Source organism: Ctenopharyngodon idella, chromosome 6, assembly GCF_019924925.1.
Source record: "Ctenopharyngodon idella isolate HZGC_01 chromosome 6, HZGC01, whole genome shotgun sequence".
NCBI lineage: Eukaryota > Metazoa > Chordata > Actinopteri > Cypriniformes > Xenocyprididae > Ctenopharyngodon > Ctenopharyngodon idella.
This window is the reverse complement of record NC_067225.1, coordinates 10,972,860-10,987,720: the sequence shown is the minus strand read 5'-3', so window position 1 is coordinate 10,987,720 and position 14,861 is coordinate 10,972,860. Positions and strand designations below refer to the sequence as shown.

Genomic DNA, 14,861 nt, shown 5'->3' with positions numbered 1-14,861 from the left:
AACATTCAACAGTATGGCCGTGCAAAAGCTACCACTGAACTGCTGGAACTCTTGCAACTGCAGTGATCAGAACATCAGTCATCCATCAAGGTTCCTGTCTCTCACTGCCTGCTTCATTTCCACGTCATCGTTCTTTATACTTTAAGGAATTAACATTGCAGCAAGCGTTTAGGCATTTGAGACCGAAACCATATAGATTCTATTACTATAGAATATAACAGTGACTGGAAACTGGTTCTGTAGTCTTGGTTCTTGAATAAAAGCTACCAAACGCTAAACAGAGAAATTCTTATTATCACAAAATTGAGAACTGTAGCAAAAGAACTTAGCAGTGAACTCCCGCTACCATTAATCAATGGTGTAAATCAAATAAAAAGAGATAGTAAAATATAAAACTATTCATTTATAGTAGGGCTGCAACAACTAATCGATAAAATTGATTATCATCGACAATGAAAATAATCGACAACCAATTCAATGCTTGCTGTGCTCGGAAAACATCAGCCAGTCACGTCGCTTTACAGTAGTGAATTAAAGTTACAAGCAGCAATGAAAGGGCCCTCGCACCCGTGCCACCACCACCTGGCAATATGCATTTAAGTATATAAACAAATGAGGACTATGTCAGTCATTTGTATTTGCCACTTGTATTGGCATATTCATATTCTGTGACAACTTATTTACATTATGTGATGTTTTTTTTTTTTTTAAGTTGTGTACATTTTGGTACTTTTTTTTTAAGAAAACAAAAAGGTTCTATCTACAAAGTTGCACTCTAACTTGGCTCTATAAGGTTCTATCTGCACTTCAATCAGCACTTTGAATGCACACACGAGGACCAATCAGGATCAGCGCTCTTTGTCATGTCGCCGCGATAGCGGAAGAGAGCACACGAAAACGCTAAATCGGTGAAGAGAAGACTAAATAATTTCACACAACGCGATGTTGATTAGAAACCTCATGATAGACTATTTTATTTATGATCTTGACAATGACCGCAGAGCAAAATCCAGGGAATTACAGCAAAACACACAAAAACACTGTATCTGTTGCTGAGGAGTTATTTTCAGTTAGACACCACGCTAGCCAGCAGCGCTATTAAGGGGATAGGTTCGGGTTTTGTAGTCTATTTGCTTATTTCCATACGAGGGAAAGTTATGTATATATTAGGTTATGTTTTAACCTTGATCCATCCTGTGTACTTGAATTGAGCTGTATAGCTATAAAGCTCTGCCTTATGGCATACTGGATTAGTGTATACTAGATTAAGTGAGATAAAATGTTACATTTTACATTGTTGGTAAAAACTGAGTTGTTGCATAGTTTAAGTAATTTAAATATTTTAAATGTGAAATATTTTTAATTATATATAGTCAGTGAAACATTTTTCAATGTTTATTAAACTTTGTTAAATACTTTTGCTGAAGCATTGTCTGTTTTCTTGAAGTTTTTTTTTTTTTTTTTGGTTCTTAAAATGTCTTAAATTTTACAATATTAAGCCTTAAAGGTCAAATAGTCAACCATTTAATTGATGGGGTCTTAATTACAACAATAAACGTTAGCATGTTATTTCAGCCATACTGATGCCTAGAGAGAAAGCCATTGTACATGTCCAACTTTCTGTGGAATAAAGTCCTGCTCAGATGTATTACAGTAGCTGCTTTCTGTCTAAACAAAAGGAAAATTAAACTTAAATGGTTCCTGCAATAATTTGTTAAATTACCCATCATATTCCTACCTAAATTTAACATCTGCACTGGACAAAAGATTTGGCACTGCCTTTTATGCTTAACTTGAACAAGAAAAAAAAAAAAAAAAAAATTAATTTAGAATATGAAATAAATGTCATAAAAACCATTAAATTTAACTTTCTCATGCATGTCAACACATTGTTACAACACTAATTTTATGTTTTAAAACAAATTATAAGCAAAAATTATTGCTTCAATTAATTTTTTGGCAGATAGAACCTTACAATTCCAAGCGAAAAGTGTTTTTTTAGAATTAGAAGGTTTTATCTACATTTGACCCGTTCCAAAAATTCTCATTTACAAATTTGAGAGGATTTTGATATTGTATATTTAGAATACATTGAGGGTCCTTGTCATTTTCATGTTTGAAAGAAGCTCGTTCCCCTTATAGTTTTTGCTATATGGAATGCAAAAACTTTGAAGCTCAATATCTCAAAACTGCTCAGAACGCAGATAGAACCTTATAATTCCAAGGGAACGAAGTGTTGCATGATTTAGCATGTTTGTAGGTACTTCATGGCTTATTTAAATGTGTTTCAGGGAGTGAATTACAGTGTAAAGCATGCCATTTCCTGTTGCCAACAGGTGGCGCTATGACTAAATGAATATTTGCATGTAGATGTCTTCAGGCCAGGACTCTTATCAAACATGTGAAGTTTGGGGCAGGTTGGACATTGTATGCCGAGTTACAAAAGCTTCCTCTTTCATGGCGAAACATCAAATTTTGTCAGGCCGCCACGGACACGCCCTTCAGCGAAAACTCAAGATCTTCGCAAGTTAAGGTCGCAAAGGCCTTTAGATTAGACTGACCAAATATGATGTTTATCTAAAAAAAACCTCTGGAAGGAGTTCGTTAAATTACAATGTCTGGAAATGGCAAAAACTGCAAAAATTTTGCAGAGAAAATTCTAAATATCTGACTTCCTGTTGGGTTTTCAGATTTTGCTCCCATGGACTTTTTTGTAGGTATTGGGATGTTACATGTCTCTACCGAATTTCATACCTGTACGTGAGACGTAGCGCGAAGGGCGCTTAATTGAAATTTTGTAGGTGGCGCTATCGAGCCATTTTGCCACACCTAATTCTGAAACCCAAATCAGACGTAAAATTTTTACCACTTCTGACGCGTGTGCAAAGTTTAATGAGTTTGAGCACGTTTAGGCCCTCAAAAATATGATTCATTTCGGAGAATAAGAATAATTGACCGAGCAATTACAATAGGGTCCTCACACCTTTGGTGCTTGAGCCCTGATGACCCATTTCTATGGACAAAATGCATATGGAAAATAGCAGAGGACACAGAGAGAGCTGCTCCGGGAAAGGTACGTGATCCAAGTTAGCCAAAACATACTTGCTTTATATTTACGAGCGCTTTAAACAAAAGCATAAACATTTACGGCATCTTTCCCTCTGACAGTCAGATAATGTTGGTGTGTGCAGTGACCACTTTGTCAAAAGTTAATACAACTTAATATGCAACCACTAACAAAAAGTAGCATGCCTCCATAGTTTTGTATGCTTTCTCTTGTTTTCTGGAGTTGAAGGATGTCCGTGTCCCATTGCATAAAGCACCTTAAGTGTAATTTTTTTCTTAGTATAACATGTTTTGGAAAAGTTATGTTCCGCTCCGTGTAACATAACATGATCGACCACTTTATATGATAAACATTTTAATTTAAGCGTTTATTTACATAAACATTGATCAAATTACATACGTAGCATACCCTATCTGTATTAACAAATAAAGTGTCCATGGCAACAATACAATTTTATAATGGCAAAACCTGGTTGCTGTTGTGAAACTCTTAGCGGTTTAAGGGATTACTATCGGAGGTTTCCAAATTCGGTCCTGGAGGGCCACTGTCCTGCAAAGTTTAGCTCCAACCCCAATTAAACACACCTGAACCAGCTAATCAAGGTCTCACTAGGCATACAAGAAACTTTCATGCAGGTTTGTTGGAGCCGGTTGGAGCTAAACTCTGCAGGACAGTGGCCCTCCAGGACCGAGTTTGGAGACCTCTGGATTATATCAAAGACTTTATATGCAACACCTTTAAGTCATTCCCATAGGTAAGGGGAAATCGTGCTTTATACTTAAGGGAAAAACCTGAGGTGCTTTACGCAACCGGGCACTGAAGAAGTTGCTTATGCTCGATGACAGGCAAATATTCCAATTCAGAAGAAAAATCGCTCCTCTTTATAAGTAAGGATTACATCCAACATATGTTGTGATTTTCTGTTAATACCTCTCTTGTAATATCTAAAGTATCTAAACCAGTAAGGACTTTCCTCCATGTCGTCCATTCTGCTTTTCACTTCCTGCCCTCCATCTGAATCACGTGATTGCAAACAAACTATTCTGACAACAACCTGTCTTGTTAAACTTCACTGACTTCAATGAACGAGCGACGGTGCGCGCATGCGTGTCAAACAAGCGGAGCGCAGTAATTCTGACTAAAATACACATTTTGCTCAAATATTTTTGTTAGAAATTATGTGTAGGTTTAAAAAATATACACGTAACACAAGTAATCATAATAAATAAACTTGATTTCCTTTGAAAGAAGGGCCAAGCGAGTCATGATAAATAGAAAAAATAAACATTTTCCAAATTAAAGATAATAATAATAAAAACTATGGGAAGATGATGCCCATAGACAAAGTGGTTATTGAAACTTGATTCCTGTAGCCTCAACTGATGTTGTTACACTGTCAGGACTCAAAACACACAAGCCCCTTTCACACATGAAGTCTTTACTGGTAAATTACCATTTAGAGTTTATTTGTGAACGATATGAGAAGTTAGAGCTGTTCACAGCAAGCCCCACTGCTTTTAATTGGTTTTCTACCAAAAATATTGTAAACGTGCTAGACGGACGTTTTTTTTCCACACATCAGCGCTGCGGCTCTCCAGTTACCCAGTGCTTGAAGTGAATAAAAACAGTGCCAGTACTCCCGGGTTCCTCTTTGTTTGAATTTGTGTTCTGATGGGACGGACGGTCAGATACCGGCAACACATGAGAAGCACTGGTACGCAAGAAAAAGTGAGGTTATACACTACAGATTAACCGTGCGTACCAGCCCACTTCGAGCACTGCGTATACTTACTATCGTAACTATTATGCATCTTGTATTTTTAAGAGCAAAATCATCATGTATGATCATCCACTTACTATGGAAGCTTGTTTCCGCCACAGAATAAGACAAATTGAAAAGATAATTGCCATTTTTTATCTCGCAATTCTGACTTTACTTCTCAGAACTTTATAACACGCAATTGCGACTTTCTATCACACAATTCTGAATTTATAACGATTGTGAGTTTCACAGATCAGGCCTCTGCGTTATCTAATGTCTTCAAGTGAGGATGAGATGCTTCTACAGCTGAAAAGTGCTCCTCTCACTGAAAGCAGCGAGGTTATTTTACTTAATTATGTCATTTAAAGAGTCAGCAGCCTGCCAACACTTAACACCCAAGAGGGAATGGGAAAAGAGTGAGAGAGAGCCAGTGAAGGAGACAAGCTGTAATTTTGTTTGACAAGCTGTTTTATGGTCAGACAGGACCTCTTTTTCAGCCCCTATCTGAAAGAAACTCTTGCTTCTCCAAGGTCATATTCTGGAGGTCACACAAACGTACATATATATATATATAAACTTTAGATTCATTATTAACTAATATAAAAAAGTAATGTGTAACAGTTTAGTCTACAGCTCTAATAATAATAATTGTTCTGCCCTTAAACATCTCTCTGCAGCATGCAGTTTGTCTTCTTCCTATATGGCTTATTATGAAATATGAGGAATGGTAAATGTAATCACCATGCGATTAAATAAAACCACAGGAGAATGTCATCCAAGTTGCTATTACAAGGACAACTGACAGCTACGACAACAGTCGCCATATTTCACTACAGTGATATTTATATTCATCAATCAATTCCTGCAGCTCTCAAAGCATGTTATAGACTGCTGTTCCTGTTAACTGATACACCAAAAACCTTTTGAACTCATACAAACCCTAAATACAAAACAGAAAACTTCTGCTTAATAATCAATATAATACGTAAACTGGACTTTAATGAAGATACCATAATGTCATAATGTGATAAGTCCCATTTCTGAGGGCAAACTTTAGACAATTTTTTTTTATTATTATTTACAACCTCGAAAAGTCTCTAATCTCTAGATCAGTTTCCATTGTGCATAAGGCCATTTACAAGTAAGAATTTAAATGGTTTATGAGCCATATTAGAAAGCATTAAAAATCTCACATAAATCCTATAATTTGTAGAGAAGATCACCACTTCCTCACATCAAAGACAAACAAACGGGTGGTTTGGTTAACCAACATTAGGTTATTTTTAAAAAGCAGCTTGAGGAACCACAAAAATTATGATTGTTTTTAAAAACTTCTACCACTCGATCCACCTCCTCTGACATTGTTCAGACAAATGGGTAGTTCCACCCCCAAAATTCACACCAGAGGCTGAGCCAAAAGTAAAACTATAAAAAAAGAGACACAAACAACTGTAAAAATGATTAAAACCTATATACTGCATCATATTTGATACACAAGTCCTCTAAATTATCAACATGATCAAAATTTTGCTGATGTGTTGTTACACAATGTCTTGTTACACAATCTACCACATCATCTGATTGATAGTTTATACTTTTTTAGCACGTCTTTCCACACTCACGGCCTAAGCAACTACCACTTTCAAGCCCCAGAAAGGTAGTAAAGACATCATAAAAGTAATCCATGATATGACTCCTTTGTGTTGGAGATTAATATTTTGGTAACTTGTGTTTTTTTGCACAAAATAAGTATTCACAGCACTTCATAAAATTGAGGTTAAACCACTGGAGTCACATGGATTACTGTAATGATGTCTTTACTACCTTTCTGAGGCTTGAAATTGTCAGTTGCATAGACTGTCAATGGAGGGACAAATCTCTCAGATTTCATTAAAAAGATCTTAATTTGTGTTCTGAAGATAAACAAATGTTTTTGGGTTTGGAATGACATGAATTAATGACAGAATGTTTATTTTTGGGTGAACTAACCCTTTAAGTAATTAAATTAATATCATAAACAGGTTTTACGGGGTTTACAGGTAGGCAAGATGTAAGTGTTATAAAAATAAATTATAAGCTTCACATTTTTGTTGTTAAATCCTCCAAAAAATGGGTCCCAATTAAGTGCTTTTTGCCATAAACTATTTTTTTAAAGAAAGAGGGACGAGCCAAAATTATTTTTGTGGTAATCAACATTATGGCACAAATGCTTTCGATTGAGCTTAAATTGTACTAAACCCAGAAAATTTCCTTTTAAGCCTCTGACATTAGATAATGTTGCTACAGGACAGGATTAAATCACATGGGCAATTGACCATTCGCAAAGACCCGCCCCCTTTAGTTACTGTTGCTATGTCTGACAAGCCATGCCGATCTCTCGCCACACATCATGTTCTCACAGTGAAAAATACATCGCGGAGCAAAGAGGAATCTGACAACGTGTCGACAGACAAGACAGAGCAGGTTACTTCTGATATGAAACAAAGTCTCAAATTTCACATTTTGTTATTTTTAAAGAAATTTAAACAAATACCATTTTGCGGCTCTTTAATGTGTCGTGACAGATCGCTGTAGCGCCTCAGTTCAAGCGGCTCGTGAACCGATCATCTCTTCCTACTAGTTCATTTATAGCATCAAATAAACATGAACAAACATCAGAAGAAATGTTGTTCAACTGCGGAAAGATGTCAATACACACCATTTTTCAAGTTCAAGTCCACCGACGTTAATCTACTAACTCCCATGACTGCTTTATTGGACAAAATGGCAGATTCGGCGTTATGATTGGTTAGATCGCCTGTCAATCAAACTCCCGGCGAAGGGTCAATTGGGCACTTGTCCTGGGGCACCACATTCAGGGGACACCATACAGGGTTGTATAAATATTTTAAAATATTGGGATATGTGGCGCAATGGCCAAAGATCAGAAATATCTGTTTCATAATATACTTTGCACTGTCAGTCATGTGGATTAAAGAAGTATATATTGAGTCATGATACTTCTCATGCACTTCACGTAAAGTCAGAACACATTGTGTAATCTGCCACTGTCAATTTTACATTAGCATGATCTGAGATTGCATCAACAACAATCTTTTCCCTCTTTGTTTCCTTAAAGTTTTCTTTCTGTTCCATTTATTTTGAGCAGCACAAGCAGTACTCGAAGTTAAAGGTACCTTTCTCAAGGTCTTTTCTGGGATCACAGCTCAGCAGGGGCTCATTCTGGAGATCCAGAGTTTTAATAATTCCCTGTCAGAAACAAGGAGTCACAACTCATGTAATTTGTCCTCTTCATGGTAACTTTTAACAGAGCCTATTTTTGGAGGGCTTCATACTTTTTCCTGGCACTGATGACAAGCTGTGCACTGATGAAATATTGAGATGCTACATTTTCCCAGACTGTTAATAAAATATGTATCATCCACGCTGAGCTGCAAATTGCTCTGTTCCTGCGCTGCATGGGAGACAGTAAAAGACTGTAAAGACATTTTTGTTAATGACACTATAATTTACAGTTCTCAACAATTCTGTACACACTGCAATTGAGAATCTAATGTTTTAGTAAGCAGTGCTGGGGAACGTTACTTTTAAAAGTAAATCATTACAATATTGTGTTACACCTTAAAAAAAACTTTTTATGGAAAGTAATAGGGTTGCGCGGTATACCGGTATGGGGAAAATACCAGTATATATTTTATTTCAAACGGTACGATATCATGATTTTGCAAGCGAAAGTGTTGTAGCTCACTTATAGAGCGAACGAGATGTCTTTTGAAGGCAGAAGCAATTTGCTCAGTTTGAGATAGAGAGGGAGACGCAGTATTGCTGAAATTACTGTGTATGGTATCCATTTACTACGGTGGTACCGTACTGTACCGAAGCCAAAATTGAGTTATCGAGACATCCCTAGAAAGTAATGCATTTTATTACTTTTGCCTTACTTTTTCTCACCTGGGTTGGGCTTGCTTGTTTGTTTTTTTAATAACAAAAATAATTTCTGGCAAATATAAAGTCAAATGAATAAGCCTCAGGCTGAAGGAAATGCAAATTCATGCCTGTACAGTAGAGAGCAGTCATATGCTCATTTATGTTTATACACAACGCCTCTGGCACCTTTACTTCAAATTTTTCTCAACATGGTGACAAGAGAGCTGTCAGCCAATAAATGGGAAAACAAAGTAATTTGCATTACTTGTTTGAAAAAGTAACTCAGATATTTTGCTGTAAATTTAAAAGTAATGCATTACTTTACTAGTTAGTTGAAAAAAGTAATCTGATTACGTAACTCCCCAACACTGCTAGTAAGGCAAATAAGAGTGTCCATGTTAAAAGAAAATTTTTAAAAAGTAGCTTAAAACTAGGGATGTGTGAGACTAGTCGACTAAACAATGCTGCTGCTAGTCAACACTGGAAATACAGTACTAGTCATTTACATTCAATCTTTTTTTGCACATTTAGGCTTGTTATACTACTGGTTAGGAGGGAAAAAAGCCTTGATTAATTTTATACCAGCTTAAAGGGGAACCATTAAAAAATTAAACTTACTTTACAACAACAGATCCTATATCAATATTCTAATGAACAGAATACTCATGTAGAGTTGTCAGTACATGTCAAGCATTTCTTGCGCTTTTGCTACCTATCATGTGTGCAAGTACTTGAAGCGAGTTCAAAACCACACACAAGTGGTGGTAACAAACAACGCCTTGTCAAGTGCTGATTTACGACTAACTTTTATATGAGGAATTCTGTTTATAATATGCTATTAATGTATTTTTGAATGAGTTAATAGCTTATGACAAAAAAAGTTTCATGTCATTGACCTACAGTACATACAAAAATGTCATGTACACTATAAATGCCTTAAAAACTGCACTGTGTGATTTGATTAAATTTTTAGGGTTTGGAGTTGGACCATCATAAATGCTGAGTGTGGACTGCTTCATCATTACTATCATCGAGATCAATAGGAAAGGCTCTGAAATGCCGTTTCTTGATCAGCAATTAAACTCCTAATGGGGCATGATTCCTGAGTTCAAACCTGGAGAGAGGATGTTATTTTTGGCAGAGTTGACCCCAACACAGACAAGAAACAGCAACAAGCGCATCGGGAGAGTGAAAGCATAATTATCTTCACACACTCCCTCGACCAAAGGTGATACTGACAGAATATAATGAATGTAAGGCCCAGTTCATTTTAAAGTCTAATGTATCATATTTGATATGCAAATTTCTCTAAATTATCAACGTGATCAAATCTTTGCTGACAAATGTGTTGTACACAGTCTACTACATGGTTTTTTTTTTTGTTGTCAGATTGATAGTTTATACTTTTTAAGCAAGTAAAGGCCTTTAATTATAAATTGTCCCCACATTAAAATGTGAGAATCAAAAATTTATGTTTAAATTTTTATGTTTATTTAAACATCTCACATCATTATATGTTTTGCCCCCCACAATAAAAACTACAAATTTGATCATAAAACTAAGTATTTAAATATCATCTTATAAGACATAGGCCTATAACTGAGAGACATATAGTGACAACTGATATTTATATGCATTTATGTATGCAGTCTGCTAGAGGGGGTATGCATTGACGTCACTTTCCCGCCAGAACACACCCCCTCAGCCGGACTGCATGACTGGATTTAATAGGGGAAACTACGAAAATGTGAGTAAAACAAACGATTAAATTAAAGGTTGGACTCGATAGTGTTCCTGTTACAACTTACCAAAGATCCAGTAATCCATGGATATTGACATGCAGCCAGGAATCGTGTTTCCAGACATTTATGAGCTTGATTTCGACGCCGGGGATATACATGAAGCAAATTTGCCTGTGAACGCTTTATTTAAATACAACATAGGTAGGTCTAAATCCGGGTGATCACCTAATGTTATATATGTATCATCCAGTCCTAAAACTTGGACAGTTTTTGTCATTGTTTATTTAAAAACACCCAATTATGCAGAATATAAGATGGTAAATATTTAATCGATGAGTTGTCAATATAATATATAGGGTATGATTTTACCCCAAAATTCAACATATTAACAAAATGATAACTGCAAATCCACGTTTCGCTGTTGTTTCTGTGAATCTGCTTCTCTTTTCAGTAGCTTTCGGCAGTCTGCAAAAATGTACCTCATATTTCTTATCAAATCTATTTGTACAGTCAATCGCAAAGCTCTTTTCCATTTTTAATGTGTTTTGTGTTTTTTGCGGCATTCACGCTGAAAACCAATGCTGCCACTCGGTCTTTTAGCCACTCAGTGGGCGGAGCCGCAGTCACTCCGGCCGACAGTGACATCACATGCATACCCTCTATAGATCTCATGTAGCCCCGCCCCTTTTCAGCGCTGCGCTAGTTGTGTTCCGTCTTCCGGTTTGTATTTCCACAGCATGAAGGTAAGATCTTATGGATTTATAAATAAACCAGTCATTTTAAAACCTTCCTCGTCACCGACATTTGTTTAGACATCTGCTTCAGACATTACAATGATCATAATAACTTTCATTAACTCTACAATAATAGAGTACAATACAATACGGAAGTTCGAACACAAACTTCTACAGATGGCTGCACGCTTGTTGCTCTGCCGCATAAGGTCTATACTGTCATAAAGATCTCATTGATTTACATCTGATAGCTACAAGCTATCAGAATTTCATCTTACATTTTGGGCATAAATATCAGCAACTGCATCAAATTGTGTATTTTTACTCATAGTTTGGGCCTCTGGATAAAACTGAGGTGTTTTTTTCCTCTTCAAATATGAGCTCCATTTATCATATGTGCCATAAAAGCCTTATGTAATAAATATGATACTCAACAAAACATATGCAAAGGAGTTAAAAAAAAACAAATAGACGTTTCTGACTTATTTAATGGCAGGCTTTACAGGGTTAATGTGCCATTGTAAAAGATTCTGCTAAGAGCCACAGCTAATTCACTTGGAGTGATAATGTGCTGTGTTAAAATCCAAAACTGACAAGAGATGGACCATACAGCATACTATTTCCCCAAAACATGACAAGCGCATCAAACTATGACATTTTTACATTTACAAACAAATTTAGAGCTTCAGTCTCATCTGTGAAGGGGAAGACTTAGAGAAGGCTGAACGGCATCCGACCCTGATGACACTGAGTAAGAGAGAGTAAATCTCATATCCTCTAATAAGCTGTAGTTGACCAATTTAGCACACTCATCTTATGATATTGACGTACTTAATGCATGTATGACCAACCGGATTTCCACTATCGACTGCAGTCCATGAATGAAAATACCAAGGGAAATGGTGCCTGTTCATTATGCTTGCCCTGTTCGTAGCAAACAGAGCGCTACAGGATTTAGAGAAACGGTCCAATTGCGTTATCTCTGGCATGCACACTGTCTAGAATGCTTCAGAGAGAGCCAGGGATGCTCCCTTCCACAGAAATATCACAGGAAGGTAGAGGCGGAGTAACAGACGCTTAAGAGAGGACATCGACCGATATAGTAATTCAATATTCAAACTTTTCAACTTCAACTGTCGGGTCTAAAGATCAATTCCATCTGGTGGATCCCTAAACAACAACAGCACCAAGCAACAGCATTAGCACTATTGTATGTTCAACGGGAAGAAAGGCCAATTATTTTAATATTTTATTGTGTTGCTTGCATAAATTATTTGACTGCCATTCAAGGGATAAATCACCCCAAAATAAGAATAATAATCATTTATTCACCAGACCGGCATTGCTTTCTTACTTTTGTTTAACACAACAGAAGATAATTTTTTATCCATAAAATCAAAGTCAATGGGGTCCAAAGATGTTTGGGCGCAAATGTTACTCGAAATATCATCTTTTTAATCTTTTATGTTTAAAATGCATACAAGTTTGGAATGAGAGCGAGTATGATGATGATTTTTATTTTTGGATGAACTATCCCTTATAAAGCAATAATTATTTTTAGATGAGCTTGAGACTTTCTATTTAATGATATGGTTTTTTAAAGGATTAGTTCACTTCAGAATTAAAATTTCCTGATAATTTACTCACCCCCATGCCATCCAAGATGTAATGCGTGGCGCATAGCAGGGCAGTGCAAGATGAGCATTTGTGGTTAAAAACTATATACATTTTTCATTTATTTTAGAAAATGGCTGATTGTTTCATTAGATAAGACCCTTATTCCTCGTCTGGGATCATGTAGAGCTCTTTGAAGCTGCACTGAAACTGACATTCGGACCTTCAACCCGTTGAACCCCAGTGAAGTCCACTATATGGAGAAAAATCCCAGAATGTTTTCCTCAAAAACCATAATTTCTTTTCGACTGAAGAAAGAAAGACAAACATGTTGGGGGTGAGTAAATTATCAGGAAATTTTAATTTTGAAATTTTAAAAGTGAACTAATCCTTTAAGACTAATTACATAATTTAATGGCAATAGTTTGTACTGAGCAAAGCATGTAAGCAACAGTTTCAGGAATTTTAGCGATCTTTGCAACTAAACAGGTTAACCCAACATATTATGAAATATTTATAATAATGCATGTTTCTTTATATATATATATATATATATACCATAATAATAGATCTGCATAATATTGGTCACTTAATAATAATTGCTATAAGTATCTGTTCAAATGTACTCTATAAAAAAAATAAAAAACATATTAAAATGACAAAAAAAAAGAGAGAAAAGAAATACACTTCCGAAGAAATATACACTTTTTAACAATTGTAGGACCCACAGGTATTGCCTCCCAGTAGTGATCCAAAAACATCACAACTGCACCATTCCACGATTGTTTCTTTGCAAGATTATCTCATATATTACGATGACAAAAAGAAAGACAAGTAAAACATGTGCTCTGCGATGTGATATTGCAGAAAAACAAACAATAGCGCACAAAGTCAACTGGTTGCGGTACCACCAAAACAGCTCTGATTCGCGGGGAAAGATTCGAAGACTCGATTCTTATTGACCTCGCTTCTATTGTACTGGCTTGGACACAAAAGCTTCATTCAGCATTTAACCAGCGGCAAATTCAGAAGACAGAATCACTGTGTGTGACTTTAAGAGTCTTATGTGGGGTTACAAGCGAATTAAATAAGGCTTTCGCTTTCAGCAAGACTTTTCCCTCTCACCCTCTATTGCAGTGAGCCACGAAACACCGAATACACCTCCCGTGAAGCTGCCAAACACGCTCACGCTCCAACTTTACGCGCTCGTCGTTCTTTACCTTTACAGGTTGCCTCTGGACAGACCGGGGGGAAACGAAGGGATGCGGCTGGAAGCGGCCTTTCGGTGTGGGTGCATGCAGAAGAGGGCGATGGAAATCCCGTTCAGAGTGATTTTCGTTGTCCTCCTAGTCCTTCGTTCACAGGCCCTATAGGAACTCCGCCGCAGCGTTCTCGCGCTTTCTCTCTCTGGCTCTGCTGCTGCTCAACCTAGCGCTCGATGACGTCACCGCTGCCAGGGCTGGACTGCCCAGGGCGAGCACTGCTCGTGATTCAAGAGCGAAAGAGAGGATACAAGATTCACATGCATTGTCAACTTAATTGTTTGCAATGTGTTTCTGTGTACTAAAAACTCAGTGGGATCCAACCTAGACTCTCTCAAAGGAAAAAAAAAAAAAAAAAGTGTGTGTGTGTGTGTGTGAGTGAGAGAGAGAGAGACCCTGGACCACAAAACCAGTCATAAGGGTCAATTTTTTGAAATTGAGATTTATACATCATCTGAAAGCTGAATAAATAAGTTTTCCATTGATATATGATTTGTTGATATGTGGTGAAGATGCAACTATTTGAAAATCTGGAATCTGAGGGTGCAAAAAAATCTAAATATTGAGAAAATCGCCTTTAAAGTTGTCCAAATGAAGTCTTTAGCAATGCATATCCACTCGCAAAAATACATTTTTGATATATTTATGGTAGGAAATTTACAAAATCTCTTCATGGAACATGATCTTTACTTAATATCCTAATGATTTTTGGCGTAAAAGAAAAATTGATAATTTTGATATGCCATTCATATG

General features: G+C 36.6%; 1 protein-coding gene across 2 annotated transcripts in view; it reads right to left on the bottom strand.

Moving 5' to 3' along the window:
• Positions 1-14,386, bottom strand: part of nck2b (NCK adaptor protein 2b) — a 55,224-nt gene extending 40,838 nt beyond the window's left edge. The window contains exon 1 of one of the 2 annotated variants that reach the window (XM_051897571.1): positions 13,972-14,386. The gene's annotated coding sequence lies outside the window, so the exon portion shown is untranslated. The remainder of the gene's footprint in view (positions 1-13,971) is intronic. The other variant, XM_051897568.1, reaches the window with a different exon arrangement.
• Positions 14,387-14,861: the final 475 nt, after the last annotated feature.